We start from the raw sequence: 26,238 nt of genomic DNA on the forward strand, positions 1-26,238 counted from the left end.
ACATATATATCACCCATACACCATGTATATATAACATACAGTATACATATATATCCCCCATACACCATGTATATATAACATACAGTATAGATATATATCACCTATACACCATGTATATATAACATACAGTATACATATATATCCCCCATACACCATGTATATATAACATACAGTATACATATATACCACCTATACACCATGTATATATAACATACAGTATACATATATATCACCTATACACCATGTATATATAACATACAGTATACATATATATCCCCTATACACATGTAATATAACATACAGTATACATATATATCACCCATACACCATGTATATATAACATACAGTATACATATATACCTATACACCATGTATATATAACATACAGTATACATATATATCACCCATACACCATGTATATATAACATACAGTATACATATATATCTCCTATACACCATGTATATATAACATACAGTATACATATATATCCCCCATACACCATGTATATATAACATACAGTATACATATATACCTATACACCATGTATATATAACATACAGTATACATATATATCACCTATACACCATGTATATATAACATACAGTATACATATATATCACCCATACACCATGTATATATAACATACAGTATACATATATATCCCCCATACACCATGTATATATAACATACAGTATACATATATACCACCTATACACCATGTATATATAACATACAGTATACATATATATCACCCATACACCATGTATATATAACATACAGTATACATATATATCTCCTATACACCATGTATATATAACATACAGTATACATATATATCCCCCATACACCATGTATATATAACATACAGTATACATATATACCACCTATACACCATGTATATATAACATACAGTATACATATATATCACCTATACACCATGTATATATAACATACAGTATACATATATATCCCCTATACACCATGTATATATAACATACAGTATACATATATATCACCCATACACCATGTATATATAACATACAGTATACATATATACCTATACACCATGTATATATAACATACAGTATACATATATATCACCCATACACCATGTATATATAACATACAGTATACATATATATCTCCTATACACCATGTATATATAACATACAGTATACATATATATCACCTATACACCATGTATATATATAACATACAGTATACATATATATCCCCCATACACCATGTATATATAACATACAGTATACATATATATCACCTATACACCATGTATATATAACATACAGTATACATATATATCACCTATACACCATGTATATATAACATACAGTATACATATATATCCCCCATACACCATGTATATAACATACAGTATACATATATATCACCCATACACCATGTATATATAACATACAGTATACATATATACCTATACACCATGTATATATAACATACAGTATACATATATATCACCCATACACCATGTATATATAACATACAGTATACATATATATCACCCATACACCATGTATATATAACATACAGTATACATATATACCTATACACCATGTATATATAACATACAGTATACATATATATCACCTATACACCATGTATATATAACATACAGTATACATATATATCACCTATACACCATGTATATATAACATACAGTATACATATATATCACCCATACACCATGTATATATAACATACAGTATACATATATACCTATACACCATGTATATATAAACATACAGTATACATATATATCACCTATACACCATGTATATATAACATACAGTATACATATATATCACCCATACAACCCATGTATATATAACATACAGTATACATATATATCCCCCATACACCATGTATATATAACATACAGTATACATATATACCACCTATACACCATGTATATATAACATACAGTATACATATATATCACCCATACACCATGTATATATAACATACAGTATACATATATATCTCCTATACACCATGTATATATAACATACAGTATACATATATATCACCTATACACCATGTATATATAACATACAGTCAGGGCCGGCCTTAGGGTAGATGGCGCCCTGTGCAAAACTTTCTTTCGGCGCCCCCCCCCCCCTCCGATACCCCATAATAGTGACATAGACTAAATCCCACAGCCTCCCACCCCTCCAGACAACCCCCACAATCAAACCACAAATGTAGTGGGAGGGCTGAAGGATTTAGATATGGTAGACTAAATCCTACTACAATGAGCACCACCTCTAAAGCAAAGCCCTCTAAAACCACACCGACCCCCGATAAAGGTACTTACCAGCACACCAGGAGGACAGGTGCCTCCGCGGCCGTCCATGGCTTTCCTGATTGGCGCTCCTGCAGACAATTGTACACAGGGGCGTAGCTAGTTTTTCAGGTCTAGGGAGAGGCGAGCGAGTCTGATTGGGCCCCCAACCAATTATGTTACCCATAGGGAAACATAAGCAGGTTACCATGCCTATCTATCTATCTAGTTGGGTGACCTCCATCATACTGACTACAAGATCTGTGAAATCTGGGTGACCTACCTCATACTGAGTACAAATGCCAGAAAGCTGGTGAACCACCATCATACTGACTACTATACAAGATTGCTAGGAAAGCTGGGTGACCTCCATTCTACTGACTACTATACAAGATGCTAGGAAAGCTGGGTGACCACCATCATACTGACTACTATACAAGATGCTGGAAAGCTGGGTGACCGCCATTATACTGACTACTATACAAGATGCCAGGGAAAGCTGGGTGACCTCCATATACTGACTACTATACAAGATGCTGGGAAAGCTGGGTGACCACCATTATACTGACTACTATATAAGATGCTGGGAAAGCTGGGGTGACCTCCATATACTGACTACTATACAAGATGCTGGGAAAGCTGGGTGACACCATTATACTGACTACTATATACGATGCTGGGAAAGCTGGGTGACCTCCATATACTGACTACTATACAAGATGCTAGGAAAGCTGGGGGACCTCCATATACTGACTACTATATAAGATGCTGGGAAAGCTGGGAGACCCCCCCCATATACTGACTACTATACAAGATGCTAGGAAAGCTGGGTTACCTCCATTATACTGAGTACAAAATGCCAGGAAGCCTGGGTGACCACCATCATACTGACTACTATACAAGATGCTGGAAAGCTGGGTGACCGCCATTATACTGACTACTATACAAGATGCAGGGAAAGCTGGGTGACCTCCATATACTGACTACTATACAAGATGCTGGGAAAGCTGGGGGACCTCCATATACTGACTACTATATAAGATGCTGGGAAAGCTGGGAGACCCCCCCATATACTGACTACTATACAAGATGCTAGGAAAGCTGGGTGACCGCCGTTATACTGACTACTATACATGATGCTAGGAAAGCTGGGTGACCTCCATTATACTGACTACAAGATGCTGGGAAAGCTGTGTGACCTCCATTATACTGACATACAGGATGCTAGGAAAGCTGGGTGACCTCCATTACACTGACATACAGGATGCTAGGAAAGCTGGGTGACCTCCATTATACTAACATACAGGATCTGGGTGACCTCCATTACACTGACATACAGGATGCTGGGAAGCTGGGTGACTGCCATAATACTGACTATGATAAATCAAATGCTATATAATTTTACTAGCCCAGGAAAGACTTCTTCCAGCGTGCAGCATATGGCAGTAGTATCAGTGCTGAGCACAGGCTGCTGCTGGCTCTGGTTCGTAGCATGGACATTGGTCTGTCCCAGCACACTGAGGGATGTGGCTGCTGCTATGTCCCTAGGCTATTCTCACTTTAGGCCCACTCCCTCCTTTATCTCCCTCTCCTAACCTGATGCTTCTCAGCAGGATAATGAAGATTCTGCACCCAGTGTCCCACTCGCGGTGGGCGCCGGGGGCGGGGCTTGCATACAGGGGGCGGAGCTTACCGGACATACTAGGAACAGTAATTTACCGGGTCCCCAGTAAACTCGGTGGGCGGGAGCGCGTCCCTACTGGCTGCACATCTAACAGACATAGGAATCTCTAAGCTAGATGTGCTGAGTGCCTGCAGGAGAGCCCCAAAGCAACCAGCATGGGAGGAGGGGAGGCGGCCAGCTAGGGGGGGCGCTTCCGCAGACAGCACATGTAACTTAGAGATTCCCATGTTCTAAGTTATATGTGCAGCTCTCTGTCTGCCAGGGCGCCCCCTAGCTGGCGAGGAGTGATGCGCCCTGTGCAATTGCACAGGTCGCACACCCCAAAGGCCGGCCCCTGCATACAGTATACATATATATCACCCATACACCATGTATATATAACATACAGTATACATATATATCACCCATACACCATGTATATATATAACATACAGTATACATATATATCACCTATACACCATGTATATATAACATACAGTATACATATATATCCACCCTATTACACCAATCGTATATATAACATACAGTATACATATATTATCCCACCTTACACCATGTATATATAACCTACAGTATACATAATATACCTATACACCATGTACTATATAACTATACAGTATACAGTATATATCCCCTATTACACCATGTATATATAACATACAGTATACCATATATATCACTCTACCACCATGTATATAACATACTTAGTATACATATATATCACCATACACACATGTATATATACACATTACAGTTATAACATATATATCACCTCTACACCATGTTATATATACATACAGTATACATATCTATCACCATACACCATGTATATATAACATACAGTTATACATATATATCCCACTATACACCATTACTATATAATCTACAGTATACATATATATCACCTTATACCACCATTGTTAGTATAACATACAAGCTTCTGACATATATATCACCCTATCACCATGTATATAATAACATACAGTATACATATATATCCCCCATACACCATGTATATATAACATACAGTATAACATATATACCTATACACCATGTATATATAACATACAGTATACATATATATCACCCTATACACCATGTATATATAACATACAGTATACATATATATCCCCCATACACCATGTATATATATACATACAGTATACATATATATCACCCTATACACCATGTATATATAACATACAGTATACATATATATCACCCATACACCATGTATATATAACATACAGTATACATATATATCACCTATACACCATGTATATATATAACATACAGTATACATATATATCACCCATACACCATGTATATATAACATACAGTATACATATATATCACCCATACACCATGTATATATAACATACAGTATACATATATATCCCCATACACCATGTAATATAACATACAGTATACATATATATCACCTATACACCATGTATATATAACATACAGTATACATATATATCCACCCATACACCATGTATATATAACATACAGTATACATATATATCCACCTATACACCAGGTATATATAAACATACAGTATACATATATATCACCTATACACCATGTATATATAAACATACAGTATACATATATATCCCCATACACCATGTATATATAACATACAGTATACATATATAACCTATACACCATGTAATATAACATACAGTATACATATATATCACCTATACACCATGTATATATAACATACAGTATACATATATATCCCCCATACACCATGTATATTATAACATACAGTATACATATATCACCTATACACCATGTACAGATAAACATACAGTATACATATATACCTATACACCATGTATATATAACATACAGTATACATATATATCCCCCATACACCATGTATATATAACATAAGTATACATATATATCACCTATACACCATGTATATATATAACATACAGTATACATATATATATCCCCCATACACCATGTATATATAACATACAGTATACATATATATCCCCCATACACCATGTATATATAACATACAGTATACATATATACCTATACACCATGTATATATAACATACAGTATACATATATATCCCCATACACCATGTATATATAACATACAGTATACATATATATCACCATACACCATGTATATATAACATACAGTATACATATATATCACCTATACACCATGTATATATAACATACAGTATACATATATATCACCTATACACCATGTATATAACATACAGTATACATATATACCCCATACACCATGTATATATAACATACAGTATACATATATATCACCCATACACCATGTATATATAACATACAGTATACATATAGATCCCCCATACACCAGGTATATTAACATACAGTATACATATATCCCCCATACACCATGTATGATATAACATACAGTATACATATATATCACCTATACACCAGTATAATATAACATACAGTATACATTATATCACCCATACACCATGTATATATTAACATACAGTATACATATATATCACCCATACACCATGTATATATAACATACAGTAAGACATATATATCACCCATACACCATGTATATATATAACATACAGTATACATAGTATATCACCTATACACCATGTATATATAACATACATGTATACATATATATCACCTATACACCATGTATATATAACCTACAGTATACATATATATCTCCTATACACCATGTATATAACATACCGTATACATATATACCTATACACCATGTATATATAACATACAGTAGACATATATATCCCCCTATACACCATGTATAATATAACATACAGTATCCATATATATCACCATACACCATGTATATATAACATACAGTATACAATATATACCTATACACCATGTATATATAACATACAGTATACATATATCCCCCTATACACCATGTATATATAACATACAGTATACATATATTCACCTATACACCATGTATATATAACATACAGTATACATATATATCCCCCATACACCATGTATATAACATACAGTATACATATATATCACCTATACACCATGTACATATAACATACAGTATACATATATATCACCCATACACCATGTATATATAACATACAGTATACATTATATATCCCCCTATACACCATGTATATATAACATACAGTATACATATATATCCCCTATACACCATGTATATATAACATACAGTATACATATATATCACCTATACACCATGTATATAACATACAGTATACATATATATCACCTATACACCATGTATATATAACATACAGTATACATATATATCACCCATACACCATGTATATATAACATACAGTATACATATATATCACCTATACACCATGTATATATAACATACAGTATACATATATATCCCCTATACACCATGTATATATAACATACAGTATACATATATATCCCCTATACACCATGTATATATAACATACAGTATACATATATATCACCCTATACACCATGTATATATAACATACAGTATACATATATATCCCCATACACCATGTATATATAACATACAGTATACATATATATCCCCTATACACATGTATATATAACATACAGTATACATATATATCACCCATACAACCATGTATAGATAACATACAGTATACATATATATCACCCTATACAACCATGTATATATAACCATACAGTTATACATATATATCACCCTATACACCATGTATATATAACATACAGTATACATATATATCACCTATACACCATTGTATATATAACATACAGTATACATAGATTATCACCCATACACCATGTATATATAACATACAGTATACATATATATCCCCCATACACCATGTATATATAACATACAGTATACATATATATCACCTATACACCATGTATATATTAACTACAGTATACATATATATCATACCTATACAACATGTATATATACACATACAGTATACAATATATAATCACCCTATACACCATGGGATATATAACAGACAGTATCATTTTAATCCCCATACAACATGTATATACTATAACCAGGTATAGTAGAAACAGCAGTATACGAGATAGCACCTGACACCAGGTATATATAACATACGTATACATATAGATCACCCGACACCATGTATATAGACAGACAGTATACAATATATCCCCGCAGACACCAGGTATATAACATACAGTATACATATATTATCACCCTATACACCATTGTAATAGACAACAGACAGTATACATATATATCCCTATACACCATTATAATATAACAGACAGTATACAGATATATCCCCCATACACCATGTATATATAGCACATACAGTATACAGATATAACCCCAGATCACCATGTATCATATAACATACAGTATACATATATATAGCCCTATACACCATGTAGATATAACATACAGTATACATATTATCCCCCATACACCATGTATATAACAGACAGTATACATAGAGTAACCTATACACCATGTATATATAACATACAGTATACATATATATCCCCCATACACCATGTATATATAACATACAGTATACATATTATCCCCCATACACCATGTATATATAACATACATTATACATAGTCACCCATACACCATGTATATATATAACATACAGTATACATATATATCACCTATACACCATGTATATATAACATACAGTATACATATATATCACCTATACACCATGTATATAACATACAGTATACATATATATCACCCATACACCATGTATATATAACATACAGTATACATATATACCACCTATACACCATGTATATATAACATACAGTATACATATATATCCCCCATACACCATGTATATATAACATACAGTATACATATATACCTATACACCATGTATATATAACATACAGTATACATATATATCACCTATACACCATGTATATATAACATACAGTATACATATATATCACCTATACACCATGTATATATAACATACAGTATACATATATATCCCCCATACACCATGTATATATAACATACAGTATACATATATACCTATACACCATGTATATATAACATACAGTATACATATATATAACCTATACACCATGTATATAACATACAGTATACATATATACCTATACACCATGTATATATAACATACAGTATACATATATATCACCTATACACCATGTATATATAACATACAGTATACATATATACCCATACACCATGTATATATAACATACAGTATACATATATATCCCCCATACACCATGTATATATAACATACAGTATACATATATACCCATACACCATGTATATATAACATACAGTATACATATATATCCCCTATACACCATGTATATATAACATACAGTATACATATATATCACCTATACACCATGTATATATAACATACAGTATACATATATACCTATACACCATGTATATATAACATACAGTATACATATATACCTATACACCATGTATATATAACATACAGTATACATATATATCCCCCATACACCATGTATATATAACATACAGTATACATATATACCTATACACCATGTATATATAACATACAGTATACATATATACCTATACACCATGTATATATAACATACAGTATACATATATACCTATACACCATGTATATATAACATACAGTATACATATATATCCCCCATACACCATGTATATATAACATACAGTATACATATATATCCCCCATACACCATGTATATATATAACATACAGTATACATATATATCACCTATACACCATGTATATATAACATACAGTATACATATATATCACCTATACACCATGTATATATAACATACAGTATACATATATATCACCCATACACCATGTATATATAACATACAGTATACATATATATCCCCCATACACCATGTATATATAACATACAGTATACATATATATCACCTATACACCATGTATATAACATACAGTATACATATATATCCCCCATACACCATGTATATATAACATACAGTATACATATATACCTATACACCATGTATATATAACATACAGTATACATATATACCTATACACCATGTATATATAACATACAGTATACATATATATCCCCCATACACCATGTATATATAACATACAGTATACATATATATCACCTATACACCATGTATATATAACATACAGTATACATATATATCACCCATACACCATGTATATATAACATACAGTATACATATATATCACCTATACACCATGTATATAACATACAGTATACATATATATCACCCATACACCATGTATATATAACATACAGTATACATATATATCCCCCATACACCATGTATATATAACATACAGTATACATATATATCACCTATACACCATGTATATAACATACAGTATACATATATACCTATACACCATGTATATATAACATACAGTATACATATATATCACCTATACACCATGTATATATAACATACAGTATACATATATATCCCCCATACACCATGTATATAACATACAGTATACATATATATCCCCCATACACCATGTATATAACATACAGTATACATATATATCCCCCATACACCATGTATATATAACATACAGTATACATATATATCACCTATACACCATGTATATATAACATACAGTATACATATATATCACCCATACACCATGTATATATAACATACAGTATACATATATATCACCTATACACCATGTATATATAACATACAGTATACATATATATCACCTATACACCATGTATATATAACATACAGTATACATATATATCCCCCATACACCATGTATATAACATACAGTATACATATATATCCCCCATACACCATGTATATATAACATACAGTATACATATATATCCCCCATACACCATGTATATATAACATACAGTATACATATATATCCCCCATACACCATGTATATATATAACATACAGTATACATATATATCCCCCATACACCATATATATATATATATATATATATATATATATATAACATACAGTATACATATATATCACCCATACACCATGTATATATAACATACAGTATACATATATATCACCCATACACCATGTATATATAACATACAGTATACATATATATCACCCATACACCATGTATATATAACATACAGTATACATATATATCCCCCATACACCATGTATATATAACATACAGTATACATATATATCCCCTATACACCATGTATATAACATACAGTATACATATATATCACCTATACACCATGTATATATAACATACAGTATACATATATACCACCTATACACCATGTATATATAACATACAGTATACATATATATCACCCATACACCATGTATATATAACATACAGTATACATATATACCTATACACCATGTATATAACATACAGTATACATATATATCCCCCATACACCATGTATATATAACATACAGTATACATATATATCACCTATACACCATGTATATATAACATACAGTATACATATATATCACCCATACACCATGTATATATAACATACAGTATACATATATATCACCCATACACCATGTATATATAACATACAGTATACATATATATCCCCTATACACCATGTATATATAACATACAGTATACATATATATCCCCTATACACCATGTATATATAACATACAGTATACATATATACCACCTATACACCATGTATATATAACATACAGTATACATATATATCACCCATACACCATGTATATATAACATACAGTATACATATATATCCCCCATACACCATGTATATATAACATACAGTATACATATATATCACCCATACACCATGTATATATAACATACAGTATACATATATATCACCCATACACCATGTATATATAACATACAGTATACATATATATCCCCCATACACCATGTATATATAACATACAGTATAGATATATATCACCTATACACCATGTATATATAACATACAGTATACATATATATCCCCCATACACCATGTATATATAACATACAGTATACATATATACCACCTATACACCATGTATATATAACATACAGTATACATATATATCACCTATACACCATGTATATATAACATACAGTATACATATATATCCCCTATACACCATGTATATATAACATACAGTATACATATATATCACCCATACACCATGTATATATAACATACAGTATACATATATATCACCTATACACCATGTATATATAACATACAGTCAGGGCCGGCCTTAGGGTAGATGGCGCCCTGTGCAAAACTTTCTTTCGGCGCCCCCCCCCCCCCTCCGATACCCCATAATAGTGACATAGACTAAATCCCACAGCCTCCCACCCCTCCAGACAACCCCCACAATCAAACCACAAATGTAGTGGGAGGCTGAAGGATTTAGATATGGTAGACTAAATCCTACTACAATGAGCACCACCTCTAAAGCAAAGCCCTCTAAACCACCCGACCCCCGATAAAGGTACTTACCAGCACACAGGAGGACAGGTGCCTCCGCGGCCGTCCATGGCTTTCCTGATTGGCGCTCCTGCAGACAATTGTACACAGGGGCGTAGCTAGTTTTTCAGTCTAGGGAGGGGCGAGCGAGTCTGAGTGGGCCCCCAACCAATTATGTTACCCATAGGGAACATAAGCAGGTTACCATGCCTATCTATCTATCTAGTTGGGTGACCTCCATCATACTGACTACAAGATGCTGTGAAATCTGGGTGACCTCCATCATACTGAGTACAAAATGCCAGGAAAGCTGGGTGACCACCATCATACTGACTACTATACAAGATGCTAGGAAAGCTGGGTGACCTCCATTATACTGACTACTATACAAGATGCTAGGAAAGCTGGGTGACCACCATCATACTGACTACTATACAAGATGCTGGAAAGCTGGGTGACCGCCATTATACTGACTACTATACAAGATGCAGGGAAAGCTGGGTGACCTCCATATACTGACTACTATACAAGATGCTGGGAAAGCTGGGTGACACCATTATACTGACTACTATATAAGATGCTGGGAAAGCTGGGTGACCTCCATATACTGACTACTATACAAGATGCTGGGAAAGCTGGGTGACACCATTATACTGACTACTATATAAGATGCTGGGAAAGCTGGGTGACCTCCATATACTGACTACTATACAAGATGCTAGGAAAGCTGGGGGACCTCCATATACTGACTACTATATAAGATGCTGGGAAAGCTGGGAGACCCCCCCATATACTGACTACTATACAAGATGCTAGGAAAGCTGGGTTACCTCCATTATACTGAGTACAAAATGCCAGGAAAGCTGGGTGACCACCATCATACTGACTACTATACAAGATGCTGGAAAGCTGGGTGACCGCCATTATACTGACTACTATACAAGATGCAGGGAAAGCTGGGTGACCTCCATATACTGACTACTATACAAGATGCTGGGAAAGCTGGGGGACCTCCATATACTGACTACTATATAAGATGCTGGGAAAGCTGGGAGACCCCCCCATATACTGACTACTATACAAGATGCTAGGAAAGCTGGGTGACCGCCGTTATACTGACTACTATACATGATGCTAGGAAAGCTGGGTGACCTCCATTATACTGACTACAAGATGCTGGGAAAGCTGTGTGACCTCCATTATACTGACATACAGGATGCTAGGAAAGCTGGGTGACCTCCATTACACTGACATACAGGATGCTAGGAAAGCTGGGTGACCTCCATTATACTAACATACAGGATGCTGGGTGACCTCCATTACACTGACATACAGGATGCTGGGAAAGCTGGGTGACTGCCATAATACTGACTATGATAAATCAAATGCTATATAATTTTACTAGCCCAGGAAAGACTTCTTCCAGCGTGCAGCATATGGCAGTAGTATCAGTGCTGAGCACAGGCTGCTGCTGGCTCTGGTTCGTAGCATGGACATTGGTCTGTCCCAGCACACTGAGGGATGTGGCTGCTGCTATGTCCCTAGGCTATTCTCACTTTAGGCCCACTCCCTCCTTTATCTCCCTCTCCTAACCTGATGCTTCTCAGCAGGATAATGAAGATTCTGCACCCAGTGTCCCACTCGCGGTGGGCGCCGGGGGCGGGGCTTGCATACAGGGGGCGGAGCTTACCGGACATACTAGGAACAGTAATTTACCGGGTCCCCAGTAAACTCGGTGGGCGGGAGCGCGTCCCTACTGGCTGCACATCTAACAGACATAGGAATCTCTAAGCTAGATGTGCTGAGTGCCTGCAGGAGAGCCCCAAAGCAACCAGCATGGGAGGAGGGGAGGCGGCCAGCTAGGGGGGGCGCTTCCGCAGACAGCACATGTAACTTAGAGATTCCCATGTCTAAGTTATATGTGCAGCTCTCTGTCTGCCAGGGCGCCCCCTAGCTGGCGAGGAGTGATGCGCCCTGTGCAATTGCACAGGTCGCACACCCCAAAGGCCGGCCCTGCATACAGTATACATATATATCACCCATACACCATGTATATATAACATACAGTATACATATATATCACCCATACACCATGTATATATATAACATACAGTATACATATATATCACCTATACACCATGTATATATAACATACAGTATACATATATATCACCCATACACCATGTATATATATAACATACAGTATACATATATATCACCTATACACCATGTATATATAACATACAGTATACATATATACCTATACACCATGTACATATAACATACAGTATACATATATATCACCCATACACCATGTATATATATAACATACAGTATACATATATATCACCTATACACCATGTATATATAACATACAGTATACATATATATCACCCATACACCATGTATATATAACATACAGTATACATATATATCACCTATACACCATGTATATAACATACAGTATACATATATATCACCCATACACCATGTATATATAACATACAGTATACATATATATCACCCATACACCATGTATATATAACATACAGTATACATATATATCACCCATACACCATGTATATATAACATACAGTATACATATATATCACCTATACACCATGTATATATAACATACATTATACATATATATCCCCCATACACCATGTATATATAACATACAGTATACATATATACCTATACACCATGTATATATAACATACAGTATACATATATATCACCTATACACCATGTATATATAACATACAGTATACATATATATCACCCATACACCATGTATATATATAACATACAGTATACATATATATCACCTATACACCATGTATATATAACATACAGTATACATATATATCACCCATACACCATGTATATATAACATACAGTATACATATATATCACCTATACACCATGTATATATATAACATACAGTATACATATATATCACCCATACACCATGTATATATATAACATACAGTATACATATATATCACCCATACACCATGTATATATATAACATACAGTATACATATATATCCCCCATACACCATGTATATAACATACAGTATACATATATATCACCCATACACCATGTATATATAACATACAGTATACATATATATCACCTATACACCATGTATATATATAACATACAGTATACATATATATCACCCATACACCATGTATATATAACATACAGTATACATATATATCACCCATACACCATGTATATATAACATACAGTATACATATATATCACCCATACACCATGTATATATAACATACAGTATACATATATATCACCTATACACCATGTATATATATAACATACAGTATACATATATATCACCTATACACCATGTATATATAACATACAGTATACATATATATCCCCCATACACCATGTATATATAACATACAGTATACATATATATCCCCCATACACCATGTATATATAACATACAGTATACATATATATCACCTATACACCATGTATATATAACATACAGTATACATATATATCCCCCATACACCATGTATATATAACATACAGTATACATATATATCACCCATACACCATGTATATATAACATACAGTATACATATATATCACCCATACACCATGTATATATAACATACAGTATACATATATATCCCCCATACACCATGTATATAACATACAGTATACATATATACCTATACACCATGTATATATAACATACAGTATACATATATATCCCCCATACACCATGTATATATAACATACAGTATACATATATATCACCCATACACCATGTGTATATAACATACAGTATACATATATATCACCTATACACCATGTATATATAACATACAGTATACATATATATCACCTATACACCATGTATATATAACATACAGTATACATATATATCCCCCATACACCATGTATATATATAACATACAGTATACATATATATCACCTATACACCATGTATATATAACATACAGTATACATATATATCCCCCATACACCATGTATATATAACATACAGTATACATATATATCCCCCATACACCATGTATATATAACATACAGTATACATATATATCACCTATACACCATGTATATATAACATACAGTATACATATATATCACCCATACACCATGTATATATATAACATACAGTATACATATATATCACCCATACACCATGTATATATAACATACAGTATACATATATATCACCCATACACCATGTATATATATAACATACAGTATACATATATATCACCTATACACCATGTATATATAACATACAGTATACATATATATCACCTATACACCATGTATATATAACATACAGTATACATATATATCTCCTATACACCATGTATATAACATACAGTATACATATATACCTATACACCATGTATATATAACATACAGTATACATATATATCCCCCATACACCATGTATATATAACATACAGTATACATATATATCACCCATACACCATGTATATATAACATACAGTATACATATATACCTATACACCATGTATATATAACATACAGTATACATATATATCCCCCATACACCATGTATATATAACATACAGTATACATATATATCACCTATACACCATGTATATATAACATACAGTATACATATATATCACCTATACACCATGTATATAACATACAGTATACATATATATCACCCATACACCATGTATATATATAACATACAGTATACATATATATCACCTATACACCATGTATATATAACATACAGTATACATATATATCCCCCATACACCATGTATATATAACATACAGTATACATATATACCTATACACCATGTATATATAACATACAGTATACATATATACCTATACACCATGTATATATAACATACAGTATACATATATATCCCCCATACACCATGTATATATAACATACAGTATACATATATATCACCTATACACCATGTATATATAACATACAGTATACATATATATCCCCCATACACCATGTATATATAACATACAGTATACATATATATCCCCCATACACCATGTATATATAACATACATTATACATATATATCACCCATACACCATGTATATATAACATACAGTATACATATATACCTATACACCATGTATATATAACATACAGTATACATATATATCACCTATACACCATGTATATATAACATACATTATACATATATATCACCCATACACCATGTATATATAACATACAGTATACATATATATCCCCCATACACCATGTATATATAACATACAGTATACATATATATCCCCCATATACCATGTATATATAACATACAGTATACATATATATCCCCTATACACCATGTATATATAACATACAGTATACATATATATCCCCTATACACCATGTATATATAACATACAGTATACATATATATCCCCTATACACCATGTATATATAACATACAGTATACATATATATCACCCATACACCATGTATATATAACATACAGTATACATATATATCCCCTATACACCATGTATATATAACATACAGTATACATATATATCACCCATACACCATGTATATATAACATACAGTATACATATATACCCATACACCATGTATATATAACATACAGTATACATATATACCTATACACCATGTATATATAACATACAGTATACATATATATCCCCCATACACCATGTATATATAACATACAGTATACATATATATCACCTATACACCATGTATATATAACATACAGTATACATATATATCCCCCATACACCATGTATATATAACATACAGTATACATATATATCACCCATACACCATGTATATAACATACAGTATACATATATATCACCCATACACCATGTATATATAACATACAGTATACATATATATCACCTATACACCATGTATATATAACATACAGTATACATATATATCCCCCATACACCATGTATATATAACATACAGTATACATATATATCACCCATACACCATGTATATATAACATACAGTATACATATATATCACCCATACACCATGTATATATAACATACAGTATACATATATATCACCTATACACCATGTATATATAACATACAGTATACATATATACCTATACACCATGTATATATAACATACAGTATACATATATATCACCTATACACCATGTATATATAACATACAGTATACATATATATCCCCCATACACCATGTATATATAACATACAGTATACATATATATCACCCATACACCATGTATATAACATACAGTATACATATATATCCCCCATACACCATGTATATATAACATACAGTATACATATATATCACCTATACACCATGTATATATAACATACAGTATACATATATATCACCCATACTCCATGTATATAACATACAGTATACATATATATCACCTATACACCATGTATATATAACATACAGTATACATATATATCCCCCATACACCATGTATATAACATACAGTATACATATATATCACCCATACACCATGTATATATAACATACAGTATACATATATACCACCTATACACCATGTATATATAACATACATTATACATATATATCACCCATACACCATGTATATATAACATACAGTATACATATATACCTATACACCATGTATATATAACATACAGTATACATATATATCCCCCATACACCATGTATATATAACATACAGTATACATATATATCACCTATACACCATGTATATATAACATACAGTATACATATATATCACCTATACACCATGTATATATAACATACAGTATACATATATATCACCTATACACCATGTATATATAACATACAGTATACATATATATCACCTATACACCATGTATATATAACATACAGTATACATATATATCACCCATACACCATGTATATATAACATACAGTATACATATATATCACCCATACACCATGTATATATAACATACAGTATACATATATATCCCCCATACACCATGTATATAACATACAGTATACATATATATCACCCATACACCATGTATATATAACATACAGTATACATATATACCTATACACCATGTATATATAACATACAGTATACATATATATCACCCATACACCATGTATATATAACATACAGTATACATATATACCTATACACCATGTATATATAACATACATTATACATATATATCACCCATACACCATGTATATATAACATACAGTATACATATATACCTATACACCATGTATATATAACATACAGTATACATATATATCACCCATACACCATGTATATATAACATACAGTATACATATATATCCCCCATACACCATGTATATATAACATACAGTATACATATATATCACCCATACACCATGTATATAACATACAGTATACATATATATCACCCATACACCATGTATATATATAACATACAGTATACATATATATCACCTATACACCATGTATATATAACATACAGTATACATATATATCACCCATACACCATGTATATATATAACATACAGTATACATATATATCACCTATACACCATGTATATATAACATACAGTATACATATATACCTATACACCATGTATATATAACATACAGTATACATATATATCACCTATACACCATGTATATATAACATACAGTATACATATATATCCCCCATACACCATGTATATATAACATACAGTATACATATATACCTATACACCATGTACATATAACATACAGTATACATATATATCACCTATACACCATGTATATATATAACATACAGTATACATATATATCCCCCATACACCATGTATATATAACATACAGTATACATATATATCACCTATACACCATGTATATAACATACAGTATACATATATATCCCCCATACACCATGTATATATAACATACAGTATACATATATATCCCCCATACACCATGTATATATAACATACAGTATACATATATATCACCTATACACCATGTATATAACATACAGTATACATATATATCCCCCATACACCATGTATATATAACATACAGTATACATATATATCACCTATACACCATGTATATATAACATACAGTATACATATATATCACCTATACACCATGTATATAACATACAGTATACATATATATCACCCATACACCATGTATATATAACATACAGTATACATATATATCACCTATACACCATGTATATATAACATACAGTATACATATATACCACCTATACACCATGTATATATAACATACAGTATACATATATATCCCCCATACACCATGTATATATAACATACAGTATACATATATATCACCCATACACCATGTATATATAACATACAGTATACATATATATCCCCTATACACCATGTATATATAACATACAGTATACATATATATCCCCCATACACCATGTATATATAACATACAGTATACATATATATCACCCATACACCATGTATATATAACATACAGTATACATATATATCACCTATACACCATGTATATATAACATACAGTATACATATATATCACCTATACACCATGTATATATAACATACAGTATACATATATATCACCTATACACCATGTATATATAACATACAGTATACATATATATGACCCATGCACCATGTATATATATATATACCTGACAGGTGGACCTAGCCAGACACTGTCATGAAGCTGCTGTAAGGTTTTCTGTTTATTTGCAGCCCCTAAAGCAATATAGCCTCTAACTTCCTAGACGGCCACAGGGGCCCCGGCTGAGATTGGGCCCTGGGCAATTGCCCTGTTTGCCCCCCCCTAACGCCGGCCCTGGTCCTGATGCAACCTCTCCAGTGTGCCCGCTGACTGTAGCTCTACTTCTGTGACAAACTCATTTTAAGAGTGACAGCCTGCTCAGCCAATCACTGGCCGTGGTGCTGTCCCGTCTCAGTCAATGATTGGCTGAGCAGGCTGTTACTCCTGAGACGAGTTTGTCACAGAAGAAGCGGAGCTACTGTCAGTGGGAAAACCGGAGAGAGTGCTAAGAGGTCGCATCAGGACCCCAGGGGAAGGCCAAGAGGTTGCATCACTACATCAGGGGAGTGCACAAAGGCCGCATCAGGACACCAAGGGAACCCCAATAGCTCGCATCACTATAACAGGGGAGTGCGGAGAGGTCGCATAAGGACCCCAGGGGAAGGCCAAGACTACACCAGGGGAGTGCGGAGAGGTCGCATCACTACACCAGGGGAGTGCGGAGAAGTCGCATCATTACACCAGGGAGTGCAGAGAGGTTGCATCACTACACCAGGGGAGTGCGGAGAAGTCGCATCACCACACCAGGGGAGCGCGGAGAGGTCGCATCACTACACCAGTGGAGTGCGGAGAGGTCGCATCGCTAAACCAGTGGAGTGGGGAGAGGTTGCATCACTACACCAGGGGAGTGGGGAGAGGTCGCATCACTACACCAGAGGAGAGGGAAGAAGTCGCATCATTACACCAGGGGAGTGGGGAGAGGTCGCATCACTACTTCATGGGAGTGCACAAAGGCGGCATCAGGACACCAAGGGAACCCCAATAGCTCGCATCACTATAACAGGGGAGTGCGGAGAGGTCGCATAAGGACCCCAGGGGAAGGCCAAGACTACACCAGGGGAGTGCGGAGAGGTCGCATCACTACACCAGGGGAGTGCGGAGAAGTCGCATCACCACACCAGGGGAGTGCGGAGAAGTCGCATCATTACACCAGGGAGTGCAGAGAGGTTGCATCACTACACCAGGGGAGTGCGGAGAAGTCGCATCACCACACCAGGGGAGCGCGGAGAGGTCGCATCACTACACCAGTGGAGTGCGGAGAGGTCGCATCGCTAAACCAGTGGAGTGGGGAGAGGTTGCATCACTACACCAGGGGAGTGGGGAGAGGTCGCATCACTACACCAGAGGAGAGGGAAGAAGTCGCATCATTACACCAGGGGAGTGGGGAGAGGTCGCATCACTACTTCATGGGAGTGCACAAAGGCGGCATCAGGACACCAAGGGAACCCCAATAGCTCGCATCACTATAACAGGGGAGTGCGGAGAGGTCGCATAAGGACCCCAGGGGAAGGCCAAGACTACACCAGGGGAGTGCGGAGAGGTCGCATCACTACACCAGGGGAGTGCGGAGAGGTCGCATCACTACACCAGGGGAGTGCGGAGAAGTCGCATCATTACACCAGGGAGTGCAGAGAGGTTGCATCACTACACCAGGGGAGTGCGGAGAAGTCGCATCACCACACCAGGGGAGCGCGGAGAGGTCGCATCACTACACCAGTGGAGTGCGGAGAGGTCGCATCGCTAAACCAGTGGAGTGGGGAGAGGTTGCATCACTACACCAGGGGAGTGGGGAGAGGTCGCATCACTACACCAGAGGAGAGGGAAGAAGTCGCATCATTACACCAGGGGAGTGCGGAGAGGTCGCATCACTACACCAGGGGAGTGCGGAGAGGCCGCATCACTACACCAGGGGAGTGCAGAGAGGCCGCATCACTACACCAGGGGAGTGCAGAGAGGTCGTATCACTACACCAGGGGAGTGCGGAGAGGTTGCATCACTACACCAGGGGAGTGCGGAGAGGTCCCATCACTACACCAGGGGAGTGCGGAGAGGTCCCATCACTACACCAGGGGAGTGCAGAGAGGTCGCATCACTACACCAGGGGAGTGCAGAGAGGTCCCATCAGTACACCAGGGGAGTGCAGAGAGGTCGCATCACTACACCAGGGGAGTGCGGAGAGGCCGCATCACTACACCAGGGGAGTGCGGAGAGGTTGCATCACTACACCAGGGGAGTGCAGAGAGGTCGCATCAGTACACCAGGGGAGTGCGGAGAGGTTGCATCACTACACCAGGGGAGTGCGGAGAGGCCGCATCACTACACCAGGGGAGTGCGGAGAGGTTGCATCACTACACCAGGGGAGTGCAGAGAGGTCGCATCACTACACCAGGGGAGTGCGGAGAGGTCGCATCGCTACACCAGGGGAGTGCGGAGAGGTCGCATCGCTACACCAGGGGAGTGCGGAGAGGTCGCATCACTACACCAGGGGAGTGCGGAGAGGTCGCATCAGTACACCAGGGGAGTGCGGAGAGGTCGCATCACTACACCAGGGGAGTGCGGAGAGGTCGCATCACTACACCAGGGGAGTGCGGAGAGGTCGCATCAGTACACCAGGGGAGTGCGGAGAGGTCGCATCAGTACACCAGTGGAGTGCGGAGAGGTCGCATCACTACACCAGGGGAGTGCGGAGAGGTCGCATCACTACACCAGGGGAGTGCGGAGAGGTCGCATCACTACACCAGGGGAGTGCGGAGAGGTCGCATCACTACACCAGGGGAGTGCGGAGAGGTCGCATCACTACACCAGGGGAGTGCGGAGAGGTCGCATCACTACACCAGGGGAGTGCAGAGAGGTCGCATCAGTACACCAGGGGAGTGCGGAGAGGTCGCATCACTACACCAGGGGAGTGCGGAGAGGTCACACCAGGACACCGAGGGACTGCAGAAAGGCCGCATCACTACACCAGGGGAGTGCGGAGAGGTCGCATCACTACACCAGGGGAGTGCGGAGAGGTCGCATCACCACACCAGGGCAGTGCGGAGAGGTCGCATCACTACACCAGGGGAGTGCGGAGAGGTCGCATCACTACACCAGGGGAGTGCGGAGAGGTCGCATCACTACACCAGGGGAGTGCGGAGAGGTCGCATCACTACACCAGGGGAGTGCGGAGAGGTCACACCAGGACACCGAGGGACTGCAGAAAGGCTGTATCAGAACACCATGGGAGCGCAGAGAGCCAAGTATAAGATGTTTATTATGTTTGCCAACAGGGCAGCAATATATAAAATAATTTTAAACGCCGGATAGCCCTTTACCCATTGTAGTAATCCTAATGTAACTAGAGATGAGTGAATACACAGTAAGGCTATGTTCACACTACGTATGTTCCGCAGAAATCATGGCCTTTGTTACAATGGAGGTGATTTCTGCGGTACTTAGGTAGTGCTGCCGGCTGAGGGAGTCCTGGCCGGAGTGTATACACATAGGGGGACATTTACGGTGTTTTCTGCGCTGGACTAAAAAATGTCCCCGATGCTCCGAGACTGCGAAGATTTATGAAGAGGTGCGCGTCAGTGCGTGCGCCAGAAAACCTGCGCCACCTCGGAGATCAGAGCTGCAGGAGGATTCCTGACTATTTTTCAGCAAAACCAATGCTGAATTGAGAGTCCGCGCCCCCGTTCCACCCCCTCCCCCACCCCCTCCCCCACCTGGCCATTTTCCACCGTAAAATACGATTTTTTTTTAATTTGATAAACGTCCCCCATAGTACATCTGTACATACACATAGGGGGACATTTTTATCCCTGTGCAGCGGCTTATAGGTTTGCAGCCTTGTCAGGTATTGATGAATATTCACGTTGGTTCATGAATCACCCGCCATAGCTTCCCTGGCGCTGCGCATCTTACTGCAGCTCTTCATGAATTCACCTTGGTTAGGAAAGTTGCGCCACCCTGGGACTGGAGTACAGATGCAAATATTTAAAAATTCTCACATGATAAATCCCGTTATTCTTACCGATAACCGCGCTCACCAGTCAAGAAGGCAAAAAACAGAGGCAAACTGTCATAGTCACACATACACCGAGGTCTGTGCACATCACACATACACCGAGGTCTGTGCACATCACACATACACCGAGGTCTGTGCACATCACACATACTCCGAGGTCTGTGCACATCACACATACACCGAGGTCTGTGCACATCACACATACACCGAGGTCTGTGCACATCACACATACACCGAGGTCTGTGCACATCACACATACGCCGAGGTCTGTGCACATCACACATACGCCGAGGTCTGTGCACATCACACATACGCCGAGGTCTGTGCACATCACACATACTCCGAGGTCTGTGCACATCACACATACACCGAGGTCTGTGCACATCACACATACACCGAGGTCTGTGCACATCACACATACACCGAGGTCTGTGCACATCACACATACACCGAGGTCTGTGCACATCACACATACACCGAGGTCTGTGCACATCACACATACGCCGAGGTCTGTGCACATCACACATACGCCGAGGTCTGTGCACATCACACATACACCGAGGTCTGTGCACATCACACATACGCCGAGGTCTGTGCACATCACACATACGCCGAGGTCTGTGCACATCACACATACACCGAGGTCTGTGCACATCACACATACTCCGAGGTCTGTGCACATCACACATACACCGAGGTCTGTGCACATCACACATACACCGAGGTCTGTGCACATCACACATACGCCGAGGTCTGTGCACATCACACATACGCCGAGGTCTGTGCACATCACACATACGCCGAGGTCTGTGCACATCACACATACGCCGAGGTCTGTGCACATCACACATACGCCGAGGTGTGTGCACATCACACATACGCCGAGGTGTGTGCACATCACACATACGCCGAGGTGTGTGCACATCACACATACGCCGAGGTGTGTGCACATCACACATACGCCGAGGTCTGTGCACATCACACATACGCCGAGGTCTGTGCACATCACACATACACCGAGGTCTGTGCACATCACACATACACCGAGGTCTGTGCACATCACACATACGCCGAGGTCTGTGCACATCACACATATGCC

This window comes from Dendropsophus ebraccatus, chromosome 8, assembly GCF_027789765.1.
Source record: "Dendropsophus ebraccatus isolate aDenEbr1 chromosome 8, aDenEbr1.pat, whole genome shotgun sequence".
Taxonomy (NCBI): Eukaryota; Metazoa; Chordata; class Amphibia; order Anura; family Hylidae; genus Dendropsophus; species Dendropsophus ebraccatus.